The following is a 25,290-nucleotide window of genomic DNA, read 5'->3' as shown; positions in this document are numbered from 1 at the left end:
TTTTTTTTTAATTTTTTTTTTCAATGTTTATTTATTTTTGGGACAGAGAGAGACAGAGCATGAACGAGCGAGGGGCAGAGAGAGAGGGAGACACAGAATCGGAAACAGGCTCCAGGCTCCGAGCCATCAGCCCAGAGCCCGACGCGGGGCTCGAACTCACGGACCGCGAGATCGCGACCTGGCTGAAGTCGGACGCTCAACCGACTGCGCCACCCAGGCGCCCCTGGGAGTGCCAGCTCTTTGACAGACACTGGCCACACCACGCAGTGTCAGGAGGCGCCTCAGATCTGTCTCGGCCATTTCACCTCCCTTCTAGGTTCTGGTCACCAGCTTTGTGCCACCCAGGGAGGGCAGTGAGGCCAGCCCTGGATCCGGTGGGAGTGGGGGGGGGGGGGGGGGGCCGGGCCCAAAGAAACAGGAAAGAAGGAGGAAAGGAGAAAAGGGAGCAGGAGACTAGCATTCTGTATTCACTCATTAATTTGATAAATGCTTGTGGCACCCCACTATGTGCCAGCTCAGGCTAGGTGCCAGGGAGACAATGCCAAGCAGGGCAAGACGGCACTCCAGCCCTCCGGGAGCTCCCAGAGAACACACATATTCACATAATGGTCGTTGCTTGGCTGGGTGCCCCCAGGAGCGCAGGGGTACGTGCTCCTATGTGCAGGAACAACCAGGAGACAAGACCTATATGGTGGGCGGAGACCTCGTCCCTGGGCATGGGGGAGGTTGCTGTGAACGTTCATCATGTCGGAGTGCCTTTGATACACCGGGTCCCAGCTAAGGGTCTTATTCCCTCCTCGCACCAGCCCAGTGCGGCACACGCTGTCAGAATCTAATACAGAGGAGTATTCTCAGGCTTAGAAAGGTAGCGTTTGCCCAAGGCCACAGAACTTATTACACGGAACAGCCCAGACTCAAATCCAGGTGCACCTGGCTCCAGAGCCCCCGACCCGGAGCAGCAGAGCACATAGAGTCTTCTCAGAAGCACTGGAGACGGGCGAGGCCGGTCCTCCCCCCCTCCCCCCCCACCTCCCTCCCTCCAGCACGCACAGGGCACACATAGTCTCTCACATGCACGCTCGCACACCGTCCGTATATACTCTCTCACACACTCCCTCCTTTGTCTATACATTCACACGTGCACACACACACACACACACCCTGCCTTCCTGTTCCCAGGAGCCAAGGTGACCACCTCCCCCCTCCCCTCCACACTTAGCGAAGTGATGCGCTAAGCTCCGACAACAGATGCAGCTGAGTGGCACAGAGAAGGGGGCAGTTGACCCGGGCCTTGGGGCACAAATAGGCATTTGGCCCAGAAAGCAGAAAGAAACAGTGTTCCAAGCAGAGAACGCTGTACGCGGAAAAGCATGGCGGCATGAGGGGCAGAGCGCATCTGGGAAAAGCGGGTGGCGGCCCTGGGCTGGCTCAGATGTCCCCTGCTCTCCACAGTGCCCCTCCCCACAGCCTGCTTCTCCTCTAGGATTCCCCGTCCCAGCCACGGCACTGCCAGCCACCCAGGTGCATAAGCCACAAATACAGGCAGCACCCTGGCACCTGCCCACTCACTCGTCCAAACTGTCACCAAATCCTCCTAAATATAGCCCGAATCTGCCCACTTCTCCGCCCCATCTTTGCTGCCACCGCCCTCCTCCCAGCACCCACCACCTCCTCCTGGACTATATTGTCACAGCCTCCTGACAGCTCCCCCGCACCCACCAGGGAGCACCCACCACCCACCACCCTGTTCTCACGGAGCAGCCCAAGGGGCCTCCATCTCTGCACGTCGGGCTCCCTGCTCAAAACCTCTCTCCAGGGCTCAGCTCGAACACTCTGCCCTGACACGGACGCCCACCCCCAGACTAAGTCAGATGCCTTGTTTAATACTCCACGACGCACTGTTCTTTACCTCCCTGACACTCGGCAAAGTTTGCACTTCCACACATATGTCTGTGATAACTTCATCTGCCACTGGGAGCTACTGGAGGGTAGGTACTGTCATCACCCCTCCCCACTCCCCACACATAGCGGCAGCAAATCTTTGCAGAATGGATGGGTAGGTGCTAAAGTGCCCAGAGATGTGGCAGAGATGGGGTACGGAAGGGGGCGGGACGGCCAGATTCCTGGAGGGTCTGAGTCACCATGCTGAGGGACGCAAGGGATGGCGCTGGCAGTCTCCCTGAGACGGACGGGGTGCCATGGCTTACTGCCCCCCTGGTGCGGGCAGGCTTTGGAAAATGGCCAGCTGGCCTTGGGCTCGAGGCAGGGCCCCCCTCTCCACTGGCAGGTTTGAACTGCTGCTGAAATATGCAGGCTGAGGGAAGGTCGCTTATTTGGGCAGGTGCCAACGTCTGCCACCAAAAGCCTGCCTGCCACCCACAGGCGGCACCATCGTCTCTCCCACATGCTTCGCTGCCCAAAGCTGCCCAGGGCTCAGAGGGGCCCCAGAAGCTGGCAGGGCGGGCCCGCGTCTTCCTCAGGCTCCAGAAATCCTAGCAAGGCAGCTGGGAAGACATGGGTTTGGGGGCCCCTTCTTGATAGAGGAAGTCAGGGCATGTAGTAAACAGAACGATGCAACGCTCAGACCATTTCTGCAGCTGCCTGAGAGGCAAAGAGATAGGTGCTCTTTTTTTTTTTTTAAGTTTATTATATATATATATATATTTTTTTTTTTTTTTTTTTGAGAGTGAGAGAGAGAGAGAGAGAGAGGCAGAGAGAGAGGGAGACATAATCCCAAGCAGGCTTTGCACCGTTACACAGAGCCCAACGCAGGGCCCGGACCCATGAACCGCGAGGTCTTGACCTAAGCAGAAAGCAAGAGTTGGGCACTCAACCGACCGAGCCACCCAGGTGCCCCAAGAGATAGGTGTCCTTACTCATGATGACTCTGGGCCACCAGGCCGATCAGACGCGCCTTGGCAGTTCTGTTGGTGCTGCCGAGAAAGTTGGATCCCTTGGCTCCTCACACCATGGCCCAGCCAGAAACATACGGCAAGAAACACCTGTCCCCCCCTTCATATCTGGGCCTGGTGCTGGCCCTGTCCCTTCGGCACTTAGAGCTGGTGCAGGGCATACAGGCAGAGTGCTAGCAGAACAAGGCCCCTAGGCATGTCTTATTTTATCTTAAAAGTGGCTTCCAGCATTTAAAGTCAGGCAACTTCACACCCAAGCCTAGGTTTCTGGCTTCTTGAGAAAACAAGATTCCAGGATCACGTGGCACCGATTGCCTGTAGTGGTCACTGCTGCCCTCTTTGGACGGGCATGAGCACTGCAGCCCACCGCTCTGTCTACCACTCTCTAAGGACTGACCCTCATTCCATTTAGCTCCGGCTCCCCATAGTCCCCTGCAGCATCTGTGAGGGACAGTCATCAGATAATCCTCCAACTGGGTGATCGCGTCTGTGATAAGGAGTGCAGAAGAAACATACAGACAGCTCTGGAACCAGAAAAGGCCTCCTGACCTCCTCGCCTGATGTGGTTCGGCTCCCTCCTGTTGGAGGGAGGGGAGCCTCCTATTGGCCCTGGTTTATATGCGTCACGCAACCCTGTCCTCTGAGGCAAAGAAACTTCAGACTCCGTGATGGTCCGGAGCCCAACCAGCCAGGTGAGGAGTGAGTCACGAGGGCCCCTTTCCCAGGGTTCCAGCAAAAGTCCTTCAGGGGACCCTCAGCAGGCTAACCTGGGCCATGTGTTCTACCCAGAACCACTCACTGTGGCCAAGGAGAAGGATCAGCCCAGACCACATGGGATGAGACTAGAGAAGACATCCTTCCCCAAAGGAACAAGTCTCTGGAAGAAGAGGACTTGGATGCTGGCCAAGTGCACACAGCAGATACCAGTCGGTATGTGCATCTTTAGGTACAATCTCTGTAATTATTTACCCCACCAGGCCAGCGCCCATGCCCCTCACCTTCACAGCCCCCGCCCCCCCACCCCCACCCTAGGGCATGGCCTTCTGTCTTACACAAAAGCTTACGCAATTAAACTACAGTGGTTGACATGATCTCTGCTAGGAAAGACCCTGACAGGTGGGTGTTCTCAATGCCTTGTGTCTGTTCATTTTCTATCTCTGAAAGCTCCCTGAGAGCAAGCCCGGCTTCTCATTCGTTGGTGTCATCCATAGTCTGCCACAGCGCTAGGCACCTGGGTGCCTGATAACTCTCTCTCAACATCTTCGAGGACATCATAGAGAGAACTGCAGACTTCTCCTATGGCGCCGGGTTTCAATTGAGGTTCCTTCCATCTCTCAGTAGCTGTGCCTTGGTCAAAGTATTAGTCAGGGTTCAAGTGGGGAGAAGGCCACTAAGGGGCATGGAATAAGGGCTTTATTATCAGAGTTTGGCCTTATCCAGTGGGGGCGAAGGAAGGTCTGGATGGGGCAGGGAGGATCAGAAGGCTCGCGGGCCAGTCGATCGGGAAGCTGAATGGGACTGGGAAGGGGAGCTGATGCCTCCATGCGTCTGCTGTGAGGGTGAAGGGAGAAGAGCTGGACACAGAGCGCAAAAGAGTAAAGGCCCGTGGGGACCACTGTCAACTCTGTGTCTCACTTGCCACCACAGCCAACGCAGTCACACATCTCAGAGAGTGTAGCCACCGCTCCCCTCCACCTCCGGATTTTTGTGCACACGCCTCTTTTGGCCAGCTCACACCTGGAACCATGCAGGGAGGGGGATTCTGGACAACAGGGTTCCGGTCTCACCACGTCAACACGGTACCACACAGTCAGGTACTGGACCCCCTCCGGGCCACTGTTTCCTCATCAGTGAAATGGGGACCCAACAGGCACACAGTTATTACTTATTACAGTCCTCATTTATATAACAATTCTGATTGATTGCTATTTAGCAGCCTTTGCCAGAATCTTTGTTACTTATGGGACCTTTGGCCCTTCCCTCTTACCATGGTAATGTCTTTAAGAATTTCCATCCCTACTAAGTCAGAGAGAGAAAGACAAACACGATCTGTATGATCTCACTTACACGTGGAATCTACAAATGGAGAACTCATAGAAACAAAAGGTAGACTGATGTTTATGACGACCTGGGAGGTGGGGGAAATGGGGAGAAGTCGGTCAAAGGGCACAAACTGCCAGTCATAAGATGAGTTAAGTTCGGGGCGTCTAATGTGCAGCACGGTGACGATAGTTAATAATCCTGGATTGTAGACCTGAAAGTCATTATGAGTAAATCTTAAATGTGCTCACCATAACAGCAACCTGGTAATTATGTGAGGTGAGGGATGTATTAACTGATACTGTGGTCAACACTGCAATATACGCACGTATCGAACCATCACCTCGAACAGCTTAAACTTGCACCATCGTTACGTGTCCGTTATATCTCAGTAAATCTGAGAATTGTCATTTTCAAAGCCACGGCAGTGGCGTCTGTGGGCAACCGTGTCTCCATTCAAGTCTCACATTTTAAACATTAATTACTGTCCCTCGAGTGGCTTCACGTCTGCCGTGCTCTGGCCCTGGCAGAACCAGGTTCTTCTGTTCCACAGGTCCGTCTGGAGACCGTTCCCATTTCTGCCTCCAGCTTGATTCTGGAGAATCAGCCGGGTAGCATGAGGTTCTCACCTTTCAGGCCTAGTCACCACTCGCAGCCTGGGGACAGCCTGCCCTTCCCTGGGGAGCCCTGACTCCACAGCTCCTAGCTACAATGTGCCTCCCCAAAGGATAGAATCAAGTGAACGCCTGGCCAGGAAACAACAGCTATCCTGTGACTTCAGAAAGCATCCTTCTCTGGAAATTGCAGAGCTGGCCCTTTAAGGCCCCTGGACTGTCTGCTGGGGTGGGGTGGGAGGTGCAGGGAAGAGGAAGGGAGAGTGGTTAAGGGAGGGAGAGAGAAAGACAGAGAGAGAAAGACAGAGAGAGGGATCAGTTGTGATACCATGGCAACGCTGAATACTCCAAAATGGATGCAAGTTGAAGAATAATATTCAGGGAAACAGAAGGACAACTTCCCCTGGGCTGCTCACAGGCCCCTGAAGGCTGTTTCAGATGCAAACTGGGCTGGGTGGGTTGAGACCCGGAGGAAGGGACCCACTTCCTCAGAGATGGGGAAACTGAGGCTAGGAGAGGGGTAGGGGGCCAGTCTAAAGACACCTAGTTGGTGAGCTGCAGCTCCAGCACACGGGCCAATGGTTCATTTGTTCTTTTAGGCAACAGATACTTATTGAATGCTTACAATGTGCCAGGCGCTCTTCGAGGTGCTGGAGGTACGGCGTGGAATGAACGAAGGGTCAACAGGGAGTAGAGTGAATTGGGAAACCTTATCCCTTTGCCCAACTTCGTGCAAGCACATGTGGTACACTTCTTGATCTTCGCAGACAAAACCCAAGCAGCTACGTTCTCACAGCACGTGGGGAAACTGAGGCTCAAGGAGGCTGAGGCACTTGCCAGGGCCATACACTCAGTCTGCTTGAACTCGGGGACCAGGAGGGGCCTTTACCTCTTTTCTCCAAGAGGTGATGATCCGTAACCAAGTGGCCACGGAGCTCGGCTGATCCCAACTCATCCCAACTTCATCCCAATTTCATGACTTTCAGTACATACAAAAAGGTGGTAAGAGTGGGCTGCCTGTGGGGAGAAGACCGGGCATACGAGAATCAGGGTGAGAAAGGGGACTTTTCAATTGTTAACGTAGGAATTCTTTTAAAAATTTGCTGAGTAAAACTATAAGTAACCATAAATGTATAAATAATCACAAAATACCCAGGTCTACTATGTTCACCAACTGTACGATCTTGAACAAGTCGCCCGCTTCTCTGAGCCCCGGTCAGGCACCGCTATAAAACTGGTGGGTTGCCGTAAATGGTAAAGAAGTTCATGGATGTGAAATGTACCCAGGCGGCAGCACGAGGCACCATGAGACATAGAGAAGCACAGAAGGTTTTCACTTCTGTTGAAGGGCAGAAGAACACAGAGAAACAGAGGTCGTGAGCTTGAGGCTAGACAGAAGGAAGCATGGCTACCTGGCCTCTCTGAGTGAGGACCTCTAGGGCCACTGTAGGTCTGGCTTAGCCTCCCTGGGGATGCCTCACCTTCAGGTCCTGGACCCAGTGAGTGAGGTCAACCAATGAGATGCTTTCTGCCCAGGAGGGCGCCATGGGGCCGCCAGTATGCCGAGAGTATGACATCTCTCCAGACTGAACCAGGGACCCCGTACCTGCAAGGGACCAGGCTCCTGGTGGGATGAGAACCCATGGGTGTCTAGGCCTAAGAAAGCAGGAGGTGCCTTCCTTTCCACATGGCATTTCCCTGGCTGGCCTCCCTTGGGAGAGAGCAGCATTTCATAGGATGATGACAGCTCAGAGAAGCAAAAGCCAGTTAGGAGGTGGAAGATGGGCCAGGAGTCCCCAGTGAATTATCTTAACTATGGAAAAAAAAAAAAACACACCAAAAACCAGCAACATTTTGAAGCCCTTTATGGAGCTTATAGTGAAAAAAATTTGCTTTTTTTCTGCTGGAACAAAGACAGTAGTTATGTTCTATATTCTAGCAAGTTCTTTCGAAAAAAAAAAATCAAAATCTGGGTTCTGTGGGTCAGATCTGGAATTCAAATGTCTTCTCCATAAGCGCCCCCCCCACCCGCCGCCTTCCTCCCAACTCAACAAGATGGAGATACTTGAATATGTTGTGCTTTTGAAATACTGAAGGATCTGGTGGTCTTGGGCCGACCCACACACCTGGCAGCAATAGGCAGGGCCCTCGTGGTAGCCATCTCTTTCAGATGGGCATGCGCCCTCCTGACTTCCACACTCTATGCCACCCCCTCCCTGTAAATCACAGCAGCCTACATCTCTCACACTCTGATGCTGGTATAGCCCCTGCCTTATGTCCACACACCTAGCTACCATGCCCGAGGCCTCAAAGAGACTCTAACCAAATCCAGTGCCTGGCTCCAAGATGCATTTCTGTGACTTTGTCAAATGGTTTGCCTTCCTATTACTGATTTCCATCAGTAATGGCTGGCCAAATCAGTTTCTTCTCTGAGCACATCCTGGCTGCAAGTCTGATGTTCTACTGTCTAAGGACCGTGTGATTTAAGGGAAGCTATTTAATGCCTCTGAGCCTCTACTTCCATGGAACTGATTGAGAACAAAATATTATTATTATATTATTATTGTTATTATTAATGTTTCCCGATTTTGTAGGTTGACTGGGTGGTTCTTTTGCTTTAATGTGGTGCCAGCCAAGGCCCAGGGATGGCTTGAAGGCCTCGCTCATGTGACAGGCAGTTAGTTCTGACCACCAGCTGGGAAGTCTGAGGAGCTGCTGGAAGGAATTCTGGTTCTTTCTGCTACCCCTTTCCACATGGCTGCTTGTGCTTCCTCACAGTGTGGCGTGGAGGGGTGTTCCAAGAGGTGAAGACAGAAGCTACAGCTCTCTGAAGGCCCAGAAGTTAGCCAGCATCACCTCCCTCACATTCTAGTGAACGTAACAGGTGCCAGCCACAAGGACTCAAGAGGAGTGCAAATGGACTCTGCCTCTTGACGTGGACATACAAGGTCTCCTCCCAGAAAAGCATGGGAGGTAGGGAATATTTTTGCACCACTTTGGAAACACGGCGTCCAACAGGTGGATTTCATGGGGCCTCATACACCAAAGGCCTTCAACAATGTTAGTTCCACTCATTCACTCATCCATTCATTCACTGATTCATCCATCCACCCCCCCGCCCCGCCCCCCACACATTCAGGAAGCACTTATTGTGTGCCAGCCTTAAACTAGACACTGGCAAGATGGAGTTGGTCCCACCCATCAAGGAAGTCATAATTCTGGATGGGAAACAGGCAGGTAGAGCAGTAATTACAGCACAATATGGCAACTGCTTTGCTAGAGGAATGCTTTAGGTTTGGCAAGTGGCCCCACACTGGGCCAGTGGGAACCAGCCCGGGAGACTGGCTGGCTCTCCTGAGAGAAAGGTTCTTTTTTCACAGGGCTGTTCGGTTTGCCGTCACGTGAAACCTGCCAGTGCCTATCCTGCCACGTATGGAAGGACTTGTGACAGGTGTGCCAACCACATTTCTTTTTTTGCTCAAGTAATTGTGGTTACAGTTGTCCCTCCCTTCCTATTAGAGTGAATCCCTACAAACACTGTTCCTAAGGCACTCACAATATAATAGGAAGGACCCACAGGCAACAAAGAATTATGTTTTAGTGGTATAAGGGATAAAACAGAGATGTGCATAGGATATTATGAAGGGAGGGACTGGGTTCATTTTTTTTTTTTTTTTTATCTTGGAGGCAGGTTTTACCTAGTTCTAGAAGTTCTAGAATGTTCCCCGGAGGAAGCCCCCGCCCATATACCTATCACAGGGCTGGGCAAATTAGCAGATGCCCTCTGTGGACCAGTGAAGAAACGGCAGAGTCTTCAGATAAAACTAGCAGAGATCAAGTTATCCCATTTTAAATCTGCCCCCTTCCTAACTTACTGAACTCAGGCATATGTCAAATTGGCTGCCCTGGTGTCTGTATGACAGAAACAGAATCTCCTTAGCTAAAGCAGCCTTTTAATAGACCTCCAGAGGTTAATGGGCCTGACAGATCTTTGACATCTATTGGATTTTACGAGCTAGTGGATCTGACTCAGAAAGCTGATCAGATATTCCAAATCGATGGCCCCTTTGGGGTACTGTCTTCACACAGAGCGAGCCATAATGAGGTGACCTTGGATGCCTGAGTCCAGAAAGAACAGAGAATGTCAGAATCGTAGGAATTCTAAACTGATCAAGGCCTACACGGTGCCCTCAGGGTCCCTCTGGCCCCGAGATGCTTTGCCCACAGATTCTGTAATTGCAGACTCCTTCCAGTTCACCCTGCCTGGACAGCTACAAGCACCAGCATCCTTTTACAAGATTCCTTCCCTCACCCCACAAACATTTGTGTAAAGGCTTTGTTATAATGGCATTTAACAAATGGACATTCCCTGGGCCGCTGCTCTGCACCAGGCACAGTTCAGGCAGAGAAAACTGGATCCTCTCTTCTCTTACAGTGCTATGGGGAAGACTTCCAGAGACCCAAATCCTGTTAGTGCCCTGCGATGGGGCTGGCAGGGGGGAACACAGAGAGAGCAGGCAGTAGGGAGGAAGGCAAGCTGACTGTGGAGGATTAGGGAAGCCTCCCAAGTACAGGGCCTTGTGGCTGGCTTTTGAAAGCCAAGTAGGAGCTCAGCAGGCTGGGGAGGAGAAAAAGGACACCCAGGTGGGGAATCGAGGTATATAACGAATACAAAAGTGCGGAGACACACAGATGCTGTCACTGGAGCATACAGAATCCAGCAAGGACGCCTCACTTTTCTCAGCTGGGCAAAAAGAAAAACTTCAGGGCTGGGAAGAGCAGGAAAAAGATACGCTCATACGTTACTGGAAGGGATGAGAATTACTATGAAGCTTTTTGGAAATACTGGCAATGTCTGTTCAGATTTAAAATACACACGACCTCTGAGCCAGAAATTCTACCTTTGGGACTTAGGTCTCTATATATTAAAATAAAATTAAGTTTAAGTTTCAAGAAAATAAAATACAATTCTGTGCAATTTCCCAGTTGTGGTGAGTATGAGTCGTCGTTCCTGCCCAGAATCTCTTCTTTTGGAAACAGCACTCTGATTTCCTTTGGGGAACAGTTCTTCCCACTTGGGTCCATGTGGGTTTACGGTCATCTTGGAGCAGGCTTCTTTATTCTGGGGCTCATCTTAGTTATAGAAATGCCAGCCAAGCAGATACCCGTTGGCTTGAGAGAAGGGGAAAGAAGGCTTTACTTGGGGGGCCAACGGATGGCCCTCTCCAAATCCCGTGGCACAGAAGTACAGGGCAGAGATGGGCAAATTGGCCTACGATCTGTCAGTAACCGGTTACTTGTTTGGGCTGCTCATCTGGGGGAGAACTCTCCACCTCATGAGTCTACTTTTCCCCTTACAAAAGTCCAAATTCACTTTCCAGTCAGTCTCCTTTGTACCCAGAGAGACAGCATGTAAACCTGGTTTCTCCTATCACACATGCCCTCTTAGGACACGAACGTGGCCACTACTGAGAAGCAGGGACTGCATGGAATCCATTCTGGCAAGGACGGCGGCCGTGAGGTGAATTGGGTTTCAGGCAGCATCATCCCCCCAATCCGGGGTCCAGCCCTGCTGGTGTTGGTGGTGCTGGTGGCAGTGTCCGTGCCCAGCAGGGGAACAGTTGTGCCGTTTGGGAAGTTGCTCCTAGATGTGTGATCTCCAAGCCCGAGTGTCCGGCCTCTGAACAACTCTCAAGGCTACACAACAAACAATCTTCAAGAAATATTTTTCGGCTTCAACTGGCCAAGTTTGGTCCCTGTCTCCGAGTACGGACAGAGACGCAGAGCAGGCCACGAGCAAGATGATGCAAGAACTGAGGAGGTCCTCCAGGGCTCACCTCCCCCCATCTTGGACTGCAGCCTGACCCCTAGAGACTGACGAGGGAGGGATGGGGCTGGAGAGAGTCTGAACATTCTGCTCGGCTGGGCAACGGAGGGCTTTGACGTTCATGGTGAAAAGCCAAGTGACCTCTTTTGTGCACCAGGCTGGGAAAAAAGTTATACCCATTCCCCTTCAATACTTTAATAACTACAGAGGTGAGATTCAGGCCACATGTGATTCGCTAAATGGCGGGTGGGGGAAGGAGGTGAAAATGTGGGACGATGGAGCCCATCCCACTAGGAAAAGGATAAACTGACCGATCACCTACTCCACTCACTGGTACTGGGGCTAAGTGAACCGGGCAAACAGGTTAAATCGAACACTACAGGTTCCTCATGAAGGGGAGGCCAGAGTGGTCCTGGGGTGCAAAGAGCTCCTGGCTCCCTCTGGCTGAAGCCCCTTCTGTGCCAGCACATGCCATCGAGTCAGGCTTCCACGAAGCCTCGGGCTTTAAAAACGCAGCCTGGTGAATTCCAGACATTCTGAGTGGCTGCATGGACCGCATGCCCCGTGTTTCAGCTAGGAAAGCACTCTGAAGGCTCTCCTGGAATTCAACTTATTTGTCCGTAGGTTGTTTTGAGATTTCCAGTGAAGAATTGGGGTCTTAATTCAGAGAGGCCAAGCATATCCATTTAAAATGCCACTAAGCAAAATCTCAATAGTGATATGCCAAAAGAAATGCAGCCAGCCCACACAGGACTCCCGGGTTCTAAGTCTATAATCTGCACCCAACTTCTGAACTTCAGGTCCTCCTATGAGGCTGAGGTTGAAGGCCCTGGCTGGAGGAACTCAGTTGACGCACAACTCTATGAATAAACCACTAACCTGTATGCTTTAAAAAGGTGGAGTGTATACTATGTGAATCGTATCTCCATTAAGCTGTCATCACGATCCACAAAAGGAGCATGGAGGGCCAGACTGGGTTTGGATCTCAGCCCTACTAAGCACTAGCCAGCAGACTTGAAGCTAACGACTAAACCTGGCCGAGGCTGGTTCCTGAATCTCTAAAACAATCAAATGTGATCGGATCACAGTTATGTCATGGAACCAATATAAAGGGGACACGTCAGCTATGTGTGACATTGCCCGACCCGTGGGTCACACTCAGTAAATGCGTATGGCTTACCAAGTCCCTGCTATGCACCGGCACTGGGGATACAGAGACAGATGACACTTTGCTCCTGCCTTCAAGGAAAAAAGTACCTTAGGGTGGAAGGCAGGCAGTGACATTATATCTGGTCCCTGTGACTCAGGGACCAGACCACGCAAGTGAGGAGAACCAGAGGGCTCAGGGAGGACAGATGTCGCTCCTTAGACATACCTTCCCTGGCCTCCAATCCCCACAACCCAGTACTTCCTGCCTCATCGCCTTCCTTTTGTTCTCTCCGGGGCTCCGTCTGAATGTATTCTCATTCATTTACTTGCACGCTTCTTTGATGGAGACTGGCATCTCCATGAGAGTAGGGCCCTTGTCTGCCTTGGTCCCCAGTGACCAGAACAGTGTCTCGTTCTTATTAGACGCTCAGTAAATATTTGTGGAACAGAAGAAAGCGTCAGGAAGAGGCCTGGAGGGTAAGGAGGAATTAGCCAAGTGAAGAAGCCAGAAGGGTTGTTCCAGACTGAGAAAACAGCAGCCAGAGCCACTGAGACTGTAGACCGCATGGAATAAGGAGAAGGGATGAGTGGGAAGTGGCAGGAGAGAAAGATGGAGACACAGTGGGGCAGCCCCCAGACACGACTTGGCCCTCACTCTGGGGTGTGTGTGTGGGGGGTCTCTAACCACTACCAAGACCCCCCCCCCCTCGGTTGGCTCCAGTCTGTGAAAACCTGCTCACATCCCGGTAGTCCTGCTGAGTGCAGCCTGTGCGTTTCTATAGTAACCGTCACCATGGCACCAGAGGCCAGGATCCAACTTCTGGCACCGGCACCGCTGAGGCCCTGAGCTCCTGTCCCCCTCCCCAGCAGCCTCTACCCCACAACACGGAAAGGAGACATGGCTGGGCACCACACTGGGGACATGCAAGGAGGGGTGTGGCCTGATGCAGGGGGACAGGATTAAGCATCAGGTATATGTCACAACAGACACACCAAGGGCAGACACAGACTGAACGTTTACTACCAGTTTCGGTTTCATTGCTTGGCTCAGGCAGGGGATGGGAGGTTGCATCTGAACACACAGCAAGCGCTGGAGCAGACAGGCCGCTGCGTGGGTGGCAGGGTAGGGCATGGAGCTCGGGGCTCCTTGCGGCTCCCAGACCTGTGGCCTCTCTGAGCCTCACTCTCCCATCTGCAAAGGGGAAGGATAAACCATGATACTATTCAGCCCACTGGAAGGATCAGAGAAACAAGCACAGTGCCTTGCACCCGGTAGGGGGCTTGACAAATATCCGGGGAGTGAGTCTGCACAAAGTATTAAAAAATGAATGTCCCCTCCGTCAGTCGACAAAACTATGAGTCCGCCTTCCCTTCTCTCTTCCCTTCCCTGGTCCACATTCTGTTCAGACCCACTTCTATTGCACGAGCTTCAGATCATCTGTTCTCTGCCATCTCCCATGCTGTTGGACAGGGGCGGGGTGAAGAGGGTGGGAATCACAGGCTTCTGAGTCACAGACCTGTGTTCTAATCCAGCTGCTCACTGGCTGGCTGGCCTTGTGACCCCAGGCAAGCTGAGTCACCTCCCCACCATCTGCTTTCATTGAGATCCCTTTAACTGCAAGACTCATGAGTCCAACCAGCCTGGCTTAAACCCAAAGGAGGGTTGAGGTTAGGGTCGCAGATTGCAAATAAAAATACAGGATGCCCAGGTCATGATCTCGCGGTTTGTGGGTTCGAGCCCCGTGTCAGGGTCTGTGCTGACAGCTCGAAGCCTGGAGCCTGCTTCAGATTCTGTGTCTCCCTCTCTGCCCAGTCCCCGCTCACACCCTGTCCCCCTGTCTCTCTCAAAAATAAATTTTAAAATTTCGTTAAAAGAAACACTTTAAAAAAATACAGGATGCCCAGTTAAATGTGAATTTCAGATAAACAAATAATTTTTGTGCTAGGTCTCAAATATTGCATGGGACACACTTATGTTAAAAAATACTTAGTTTATCAGAAACTCAAATTTTAAATTTCTTTTTAATGTTTATATTTGACAGAGAGAGAGATAGAGAGAGAGAGACAGAGAGACGCAGCATGAGTGGGGGAAGGGCAGAGAGAGAGGGAGACCCAGAATTTGAAGCAGGCTCCAGGCTCTGAGCTGTCAGCACAGAGCCGGACGCAGGGCCCGAACTCACGGACTGCGAGATCATGACCTGAGCCGAAGTCAGATGCTTAACTGGCTGAGCCACCCAGGCGCCCCGACAGAAACTCAAATTTTAATGGGCTAACCTGTTTCCTATCTGGCAGCCCTAATTGGGGTGGGTACCTACTAACTCATGAAACAAACTGGATCTGGGGGTTCAAGGAATACCAGGAGTATTCGCTCTCTCTCTCCCTCTCTCTCTCCCATTCCCATCTCTGGGCTTTGCTTTCTGCAGCCTCAAGGAGGCCCACTCCTTGTGGGGACAGAGAGAGCCGTCAGCTGTTCCCTGCTCCTTAGGACTGGTTATGCAGAGGACCCTCCCTCCCTTCCTCCCCCGTTCCTCTCTCCCTTCCATCCTGTGCCCATGCTGGCCCCGTACCCCTGGTCTACCCCCTATAGTTAGCTCTCTGCCACCCTAGACTGTCCCACCCATGAGGGCCAGCAGCTTTGGATCTGCCCCTCACCTCTCACGGCCTCCTTCAGCCTCCCTGGGCCCTGCAACAGCCTGGTCCTGGGCCCTGTGAGTCTTCATGCTTGCTTCTCCCCTCCCCGGGAGTGCCCTGCACTGACTTTGTCCTCCTTCGCCCACTGCTTCCGTGTACCCACAGTGGACCACCACAGTGGACACAGCAGCTCTTCCGAGGTTGCCTCTGACCTGGGCATCCAAAGCTGGCTCTCTGCATTTAAACCATTTTGGCTCTGGGCTTCAGTTTCCCAGTCTGTGAGGTGAGGGGACCGGACCAGCTAGCGGCCACAAACTCCAACAACACAAGTTTGGATCAGGATGTCAAATAAAAACCATGGCCCTATTTGGAGGGGGCAGGAGCAACTGAGCTCTGGCCCCTGGTCAGGTAGAAAAGTAGGCCCGATATTGCAATGCTTCTGATTTTCCCAAAGAACAAGGAATATCAGTATGAATGGAAAACTCTCAATTTTGAGCAGTGGTTCCCGTTTGCGACCTCTGGACTAGACCGTCCAGCCCTGTGATCTAGGAAATACCTATATCTGGGAACTACATGCAGGAGATACCTGGGGGGTTATTTAAAATGCACTTTCTGGCTGTATCCAGGATCCTTGGAGCCAGCCCCCAGGAATCTGCATCTTAGCAAGCACCCTGAGGTGCTAAGCTTCTAGAATTACAAATCCTGGATTTCCCATTTTAATGGGGTCTCACCTTTCATTTGTATCCATTACAACGGGAGACAGGAGCCCCTTCCCTTTCACATGGTCTCCCCAGACATGCCCCTCACCCCATTGCAACCCTGGAGCAGACCAGGTGGCAGAGCCAGAAGTTTATGGAGCAGGAGCTCCCTGCCACCTGCCCGTCACTGCGCCAGCTCCACTGGTATAACGTGGAGGCCGCAATCACGATGAGAAACCCGAGGCTACCAAAGGGGTGGTCACTTGCCCAAGGTCACAAGGCCATCAGTGGAGGAGGTGGAGGTTCAAATCCCAGTCTGCGCATCAGAGCACTGTGGAGAGCCTTCTGCCAGGCCAAACTCTCTCTCCCCAGGTGGAAGACAGACAGAAGGTCATTGTCATGTTGAAAGAAGACTGTTGGTTCTCGGTCCTCTTTCCTACCGATCAGCGGCTAACACAATCAGCGGCTAACATAATCGGCACTGAAGGCTGATCACTTATGATGGGGAGCAGGGTACAACAGGGTCACAAGGAGGGGAGGAGGAGTGCGAGTGGCTTTGATGAGAGTAGATGGCTCCTGGGGACAAAAGAGGAGCTGTCGCAGCTATCAGCTCTAATGGACTTCTCACAGAAACAGGGATGGCGGCTGCCTGCTTCTGTCCTTCACCACCCAGCCCTCACACCCTCCCCCCATCAGGTTTAGCTAAAGCTAACTAAGTATGACCATTGTAAAGTTTTAAATCACAGGCCCAAGCAACTGGCAGCTGGGGGCCCCATGGCACTTTGCTGCAGTTTCCATCTTTGGCAACATTGGCCTGGATCAGTGCGCATGCTTATCATCTGGCCACAGTTCGGTGACGTGCAGACTCAGAGTGAACATCTGAGTATCTGCTGTGTGCTCTGTGTTGTGCTATGTACAAACGACTGGAATTTAGTCTGTACCTGCTCTAATGGAATAGAAAAGCCTTATTGCCCCTGAGGTGCTATGGGAACAGAGCAGGGAGATTCCTCGCCCGGGAGGAATTGGGGTGGGGGGGGGGGGGAAACTCTGTGAAGGAAGAGGCTCTGAAGCGAGGATGGGAAAGTGTGCTCAATCGGAGCCACACAGAAGATGAGAAGGCAGGGGGCATTCTCTGTGGCATAAACTGTGTGCAGAGGAAGGCAGGCGGGTCCCAGCCCTGCCAATTCTGCCTCCCGAACGCTTCCTGTCCGGTCCCTTAAACCCAGTGCATCTCAATCTAGTCATTTGTGTAACCCCCGCCCCTCCTGCATAGTTATTTCACATTTTTCTTTAAGTTGGTTTACTCATTTTTATGAAACTTACGTTACGAAGAATCTTTCTGTCACAACAGTAATTAAAAAAACAGATTTTGCTTATAAATAGATGGTCACTAGAAAAGTGAGAACACTGAAAGCAAGATAATGCTACTGAAATCCAGCCAGGTTCTGCCCCCCCCCCCCAGGGTTGGGGGGAGGGGCGTTGCTGAGTCTGCAGCCTACTCTCTCGTCATTAAAAAAAGAGAAAACAGGGGCGCCTGGGTGGCGCAGTCGGTTGAGCGTCCGACTTCAGCCAGGTCACGATCTCGCGGTCCGTGAGTTCGAGCCCCGCGTCAGGCTCTGGACTGATGGCTCAGAGCCTGGAGCCTGTTTCCGATTCTGTGTCTCCCTCTCTCTCTGCCCCTCGCCCGTTCATGCTCTGTCTCTCTCTGTCCCAAAAATAAATAAATGTTGAAAAAAAAAAATTAAAAAAAAAAAAAAAAAAAAAGAGAAAACAGCAAATGTTAAGAGAGGCATTAGGGACACCCCAGCAGCAGCCGGAGACTTCCTCCTTGAGATAATCAAGGGTGAGACAGGACAGAAACGAGACCCTTGCTTTAAGCTTTATGCGTCCCCCACTAAAGAGACCCCAGGTACCAGTGTCCATACTCTTCGAGAAACTCTTGTCCCAGACAAACCGGAGCCAGCCCCAAACCACATGTGTGCCTCCGCGGTCTCCTGTAGATTGCTGGTTTGCAACTGTGCTCTTGGGAGATGGCAGATGCCATGGCTGTACCTAGAGACTGTCATGGTGGGAGAGCACTTTGCATGACAGCAACCACCACACCCCCACAATAGCAACAACCCTCATCATAGACAACACTTCTCCAATTCTTACTGAATACCAGGCCCTTTGCTAATAAGCATTTAAACACATTGTTATTTAATCCTCACAAAAGTATCCACGAGGGTGCCATTATCATTCCCATTTTACAGGATGACAAAATTGAGGCACAGGAAGGTTCAACACCTGCCCAAGAGCAATGTTACCCTCTTTACGTATTGGATTCCCATACACAATCTCACCGTTTTATTCATCCTTTCATCCAGTCTTTCAGCAGACAGACATCAAGTACCGTCTATGTTTCCTTTCCTTTTATTTGGAGCAATACGCTCTCTGTTTTATTTTTTTTATTTTTATTTTTATTTTTTTTTTAAATTTTTTTTTTTTAACGTTTATTTATTTTTGGGACAGAGAGAGACAGAGCATGAACGGGCGAGGGGCAGAGAGAGAGGGAGACACAGAATCGGAAACAGGCTCCAGCCTCTGAGCCATCAGCCCAGAGCCCGACGCGGGGCTTGAACTCACGGACCGCGAGATCGTGACCTGGCTGAAGTCGGACGCTTAACCGACTGCGCCACCCAGGCGCCCCCTCTCTCTGTTTTAAAACGAAACGTGCTGTTTCCGGCTCTGCCCGCGCCTTGACTTGCATCCTTCACTCCCGGCATCTTCAGACGGTCTCCTGTTGCCTGTGCGCACTGTGCTGCGATGCACTGCTCAGGTCACCCATTAGGACCTGGACACCTGTTCCTCTGCTTCCAGGTTGCTGGTGGCTCTCGCTGAGTCCGTCTCCGGGAACTGCACTAGACTCAGGGGGACTGTGTGGCTTTCTGTTCTGCTCCCCCCACCCTGGTTGGTGTGGGGCACAGCTGGCAACTAGGGACAGACCATTACGGGGGAACAAAGCAGAGACCCCTTGCATCACTCCAGGGCCACTGTTGGGGCTGCCCCTGCTCCGAGCTCCCCGCGGGTCGGCTGAGGCCTCTGTTGCAGCTGCACCGCAGACCAACTTCCCCTGCCAGGCCTGCCACTCACGCCCCCTCACAGGTGGGTCCCCAGCCTGATCCCCAAAATGCCTGGGAGACTCCACCTAAGAGACTGTACAAAGGCATCTGTCCCCATCGAAAGCTATAACCCAGCCCCGGTCTTCCTGGTGGTCCCTCCACAACTGAGACCCAAGCAAAAGGAGCCCCAGCGCGTTGGCACTAAAGGCCCAGGGCCACCTCAACCTCCACAAGCCCTGAAAGTCATGGAGGCGGTTGGTCTCTTTATTTACGTTTTCACACATTAGCTAATTAGATTTGTTCCCAGGCCCCATTACTGGTTCCTCACGTGTATCATAGCCTCGGCTCTAATGACAGGCAGCCACACAGGTGGGCCTGGGAAGATGCTCTCTTTCAGGTCCGCAGGGATCAGCCAGGGCAGGAGAGAGAGGAAGGAGAGGGGAGACTGGATTACAGGGTGTCAGGGAAGGGTCACTGCTCCCCTACCTTTTTCCACCTTTGAGCAAGGAGAGAGCAATCAGCATTTCCCCTCCTTAAGGAGGCATCTTGTCAAGGCAGCCAGAAGGCCTGAGTGGTAAGTGGCCCACCTTTGCTCTATTCTTAAATGGCCTGTTAAAAATAGCCTACATCTGCCCCAGGGTTGACCCCTAACATTTCTTAAATTTCATTGCAAATTACTGTCTCGGCAATTCCGCAGGCTTCCCACTGTAAGCCCAAGCCCAGCAATAAAGGCAGAAAAGAAACGGAATTAGAACCTGCAGCCCACACTGGTGATTTTGGGATGTGGATGTGCGGGCTCACCAGTAATCTCACTTAGCATAAAGCAGGCGGTGGGACTCAGTCTGAAGGAGCTCCAAGGTCACCGCGTCCAGCCCCGCTTTGCATCACAGGAGCAAGGACCAGGCCGTCCAGACACCGTCCTTCGAAGAACAGAGAAACATCGCAACCAGGAAGCCTGGCCTGTCATCGCCTTCAAAGGCCTGGCCACCACATCTAGTTAGTGAGTACCCACTATGTGCCGGGCCACGAGTCAGCGGTTCGCAACATCCGTGGTCTTCGGATGTCTCTACGTGCTTAAAAATTATTGAGGAGAGGCCCCAGAGTGCTTTGGCTGCTGTTTGTCATATAAGATACGAAAACTGAAGAACTGTACAAATATGCATGAATTGGGGCGCCTGGGTGGCGCAGTCGGTTAAGCGTCCGACTTCAGCCAGGTCACGATCTCGCGGTCCGTGAGTTCGAGCCCCGCGTCAGGCTCTGGGCTGATGGCTCAGAGCCTGGAGCCTGTTTCCGATTCTGTGTCTCCCTCTCTCTCTGCCCCTCTCCCGTTCATGCTCTGTCTCTCTCTGTCCCAAAAATAAATAAACGTTGAAAAAAAAAATTAAAAAAAAAAAAAACAAATATGCATGAATTTATTCATTTCAAAACAACCCATTACACGGTAACATGTCACATATGTTTTGAAATCAAAACGTGTCTATATTTTACAAAGTAAACTCTATCGTGCATGCCTGGGTGGTTCCATCCGTTAAGAGTCCGACTCTTGATTTAGGCTCAGGTCATGATCTCACAGTTCGTGAGTGCGAGCCCTGCACGGGGCTCTGTGACAGCACTGAAGCCTGCCTGGGATTGTCTCCGCTCCTCCCCCACTTGCTTTCTTTCACTCTCAAAATACATAAGTATAAACTTAAAAAAGTTATAAAAAAATAAACTCTACCTTACAGAACAAAGATGACTGGTGAGAAGAGGGACATTGTTTTACATATCTTCAAATCCCTTTAATGTCCAGCTTAATGGAAGACAGCTGGATTCTGAGATCAGCTTCTGCTTTCGGTCTGGGGCAATAGCTTGTTCTGGTTAAAAGGTATAGAGAAAATCTGGCCTCACACAGATACATGGTTGGAAAAGGGAGAAGCAGTTTAACAGCCTTTTCGGATAATGATGGGTGTTCTTTGGTACTATGGTCACACTTGACAAGTTTTGGTTAAGCGTAGCTGCAACGTAAAATCCCAAACTGTGCTGCCGAACTGTTCTACTCTGCCCCATTAAAATCCACTGGTCTGTCTCCCACTTTGAAGGGATCTCTTACCCAGGCAAGATTTCCTAACATCTTGATTGTTCATTGGGAAACAACTGCTTCACAGACTCCTGCAGGTTTTCCAAACATTGACATGTTTCATTGTACAGTATCACGAATTCAAAGTCACCAGTATCGCCGCAGTTCTCCTCCAGGACGTTTGATGAGAAGGCGTCAAGTTCAGAATGGCAGATAAAGTTTTCCAAACTTCTGCTTTTCACTTAGCTCGAACTTTATCGCCGGTAACAAATACTGCCAGTTGCGTTCCCTAAAATGACAGGCTCGCTTAATTCATTTCTGAGAGAACATCTGCAAAATGCCCAAATCTGAAAAAGCATGGCGCTCGTTGGTTGTTCTTTCAAGCAAAAAGCATGTGTCGTGAAAAAGCAATGAGTGACTCAGCTCACAATTCGACCACATGTGAGCTTTTCCTCCACGCTACCTGCAACGATGGTGCTTTTGTATGCAGCCAAAATGCTTTATCCGTCCTTCCCGCTTTTCTTTATACAGATCACTAAAAAGACAAGGGTCGATGGGGCGCCTGGGCGGCTCAGTCAGTTAAGTGTCCAACCCCTGATTTCGGCTCAGGTCATGATATCACAGCTTTGTGGGATCGAGCCCCGTGTCAGGCTCTGTCCTGACAGCAGAGAGCCTGCTTGGGATTCTCTCTCTCCCCCCACCCCTCCCCTGCTCACATTCTCTCTCTCAAAATAAACAAATGAACAACAACAAAAAAAGGCAAGGGTCGAGGTTTCATAAAGTTAACCATTTCATTGCCTCATTAGGGACATCCTTGGTGTCCTTACACACGTGCCAGTCTCATGTGTTTTAATGCAACTGGGTGACGGTCACAGATATGGCCATTCCTTGTACATTTTGATATGCCACATCCTTGATTCAAACCAACGTCAGTTTTACCCACCACCGCTACCAATGTTAATAGAATGAAAAATGCAAATGACGTCCTAGAGTTATGGAAATAGTTTTGACCTCAAGGACCCCCTGAAAGAGTTTCGTGGGCTCCCAGGTGTCTCCAGACTGCACCTGGAGAACTGCTAAGCTAGGAGAGTGCAGTTGTTACTGCACCTCCAGAAACTTCCAAGCTGTCAAGAAGATAGAGCATAAACAGACACAATTACCATACGATGTAGTGAGGGCCAGGATGGAGGCATGGCAAAGACAGCAATTTGTCTTGCACTCTGGAAACTGGCAAAGCTTTCACAGTGCAGGGAACTTTTGAAATGGGTCTTGAGGGTTAAGTAGGAGCTCACCCAGAGAGAGAAGGTGGATCTCTGTATTCCCACTTTCAGAAGGATGGGTCCTGGGCAGGCAAGGCCTTGGGAAACAGGTACAAAGGAAGAAAATAAACAGGAGAGTTCACATTATTAATAAAAATAACATTGGTCACCATCACGGAACACCTCCTCACGCTTTACCTACATTATCTACATTTATTTTTTTTTTAATTTTTTTTTTAACCTTTATTTATTTTTGAGACAGAGAGAGACAGAGCATGAATGGGGGAGCGTCAGAGAGAGGGAGACACAGAATCTGAAACAGGCTCCAGGCTCCGAGCTGTCAGCACAGAGCCCGACGCGGGGCTCGAACTCACGGACCGCGAGATCACGACCTGAGCCGAAGTCGGACGCTTAACCGACTGAGCCACCCAGGCGCCCCCACATTATCTACATTTAATTCTCTCCCCAAAGCTATGAAATGCATGTGATTCTCTCTTTGTTTAAAGAAGGTGGGTAAGTTCTCAAGGACACAGAGCAAATTCGTAAGGGAAATCAAGATTAAAAAGCAGGACTGCCTGCATTAACATATGTCAAATGCTCAGAAGTGCCTGGCACATAGTAAGCACTCAATGTGTTTGAGCTGCTTTTGCTCTTACTGGTGTCCTCAGCGTATTCCTGCCTGGTCTCAGCTGCACAGCCCACCTTCTCATAGTAAGGGCAGGCTCTGTTAACACCACGTATTTTAAGCAGGTCTAGAAGCATGAAAATACGTCGCAGCAAGAGCACTTTTCCTGCAAGCAGTTCTATTCCTGAAGGCTGATTCACTTGGGTCCCTCTGTTCCGTGTCTCATGCCTGCCAAACCTGCGTGGACCCGAGCGGTGTAAAGATAATAAAAGCAGGCCCTGAGGCCGAGTCCCAGGGAAGGCCCAGGGCACTCAGGGCCCTGATTTAAAATGCGCTGGGGTTGGCCTCTTCTCAGCTGAGTCTCCTTCCCTTTTCAGTTCTGCCCGTTCACCCTCTGCGGGCTCCTGGGATGAGGCAACCATTCAATCCTGCTGTGCACCTGAAAACAGGAAGATATTCGGTGCATTCACCTTTGACCTATTTCTGCTGCTGTCATTCTAACAAGCAGGTGAGGAGAGCCCCCTGTCCCTGGGCTCTGCCCTGCCTGAAGCAGGCTGGCAGGCTGTTGTCCATATGCTGGCTTTGTCTGTTAGGTCACCAGACAAAGCGCCCCAGAATGCCAACTGCCCCGGGTTTGGTTACTCTGTTCTTGACACGTGATGAGCCCTCGGCATCATGTGAATCCTGAGGATGGGATGTTGTGTGTGAGCTCCCAAGGGCAACTCAAGAACATCGGTCGTGCTGGTGCTCCCAGGCCCTATTTATTTCCAAATGATCCCGGCCCCCAGGAACCCCTACTAGAAATGGAGCGCGTATCTGTGTAAAGGCTTTGTAGAGACGATCCATCATTTGCAACGTATTTCATCATCTTTCTAAGGCTGGTACAAATGTTCTGCCCGAAGCCACCACGGGGTTCAGTTTCTGTGGCCTGGGCTCAGCCACGACGGTGATGCTGTAGCACTTTCTACATGTCAACCTCTGGGTGCACCACTTCGCGTACATTGTCCAGTTTCGTCCTGAGCACAGCTCCTGGGAAGACTCCAGATAAGTCACTCTCCTGGAATCAGGAACCAGGACCAAGGCCAGTGTGATCAGATTCCCCAGTGTGAGTGCTTTCACTCTTCCATCCCCCTGGCTGGTCCTCTTTGCCATCAGGCTTGGCTGAAATAAACTGGGGCAAAGCTGGAACCAGTATTTTTGGGGGTGTCTCTACCTGCACCAGACCTTTTACCCATGCGTTATCTCATTTCATCCAGGAAATAGCCCTGAGGTACAGGAGATGATGTAGAGGCCCAACCTGCCGATCAGCTCGCCCGCGGCCACGCGTTTCAAGCAGAGCCGGATCCAGACCCAGGTCAGCGTGAACTCCAAGTCTGCGGCCAGTGTGTCACACACGTTGTTTCCACTGCACTAGGACATCTGGGTCTTCTGGGAGCCCCGAGGGAAACATCTGTGCAGTGAGCACGAGTGGCAGGGCTGGTTACTTCCAGTGAGAGGGAAGCAGGGAGGAAAGGTCTGAAGCCAAAAAGATTTGGGGGTAGGGGACTGCCATGGCGGGGAGAAGGGCGAGGAAATAAGAAGGCAAGTCCCCACGGTGCAGGAACAAGGAATCTGGGCAGAGCGTGCTCGTCCCATTGTCAGAATCAGGAGTGTCCATCCCTCCAATTCCTTCCAGATCATTCCAAACATCAGGGCTCGGTTTAAGCAGCACACGATCAATGGCGCCTTCCTCCAGCCCACGCTCAACCCGATGTCAGCTGGCATCTGCAGTCTGAGCCTCTCTCTCTGGATGTGAATTGCGTACAGTCACATACTGCGGTCTGTCTCAAGTGTCTCCAGATAGAAAGTTCCCATCGCACAGGAGGCACCCACTGAGGTGGGAAGTTGCTAACAGGGAGGACGCTGTCCTTTTTATTCTTCTCTTATTCTTCACAGGACCCAGAAGACTGGCAAAAACAGACATATGCTCAAATCAATGCATGTGGTGTGGAACTGATCCCATTTTATAGAGCAAAACAGAGGAACTCCTATAAATTAAGTCCACAGTTCCAGGGTTATCTGATTTTTCTTTAACGATAAATCTCCTGATCACTACAACACTTCAAATTAAAGGCAAGTAAGTGTGGATTGATTTAAGAAGGAAGAGGAGGAGGAGAAGGAGAGAGAAAGAAAGGGGTAGGAAAGAGGAGGTGGGAGGAAGGGAAAAAAGATGAAGGGGAGGAGAGAAAGGGGAGAGATGAGGAGGGGGAGTAGGAAAAGCAGGGGATGGAAAAAATGGGAGGAAATAATGAGAGGGAGGATGAGGAGGATGGGGAAGAGCTGAGGAGAGGAAGGAGGAGGGGAAGGGGAGGAGGGGGAGGAGGGGAGGAGGGGGAGGA

The 25,290-nt window shown here is 51.3% G+C and overlaps 1 long non-coding RNA gene across 4 annotated transcripts in view; it reads right to left on the bottom strand.

Moving 5' to 3' along the window:
* The window catches only part of LOC121011168 (uncharacterized), a 192,966-nt gene that overhangs the window by 7,806 nt on the left and 159,870 nt on the right, over window positions 1–25,290 (bottom strand). For all 4 annotated transcript variants that reach the window (XR_005781524.1, XR_005781523.1, XR_005781520.1 and 1 more), the window contains one exon: window positions 20,690–21,317. This is a non-coding gene — a long non-coding RNA (uncharacterized LOC121011168). The remainder of the gene's footprint in view (window positions 1–20,689; window positions 21,318–25,290) is intronic.

Source organism: Herpailurus yagouaroundi, unplaced genomic scaffold, assembly GCF_014898765.1.
Source record: "Herpailurus yagouaroundi ecotype Mexico unplaced genomic scaffold, PumYag 29, whole genome shotgun sequence".
NCBI classification, from domain to species: Eukaryota; Metazoa; Chordata; class Mammalia; order Carnivora; family Felidae; genus Herpailurus; species Herpailurus yagouaroundi.
The sequence above is the reverse complement of the archived record's forward strand: the minus strand, read 5'-3'. Positions and strand labels throughout refer to the sequence as shown.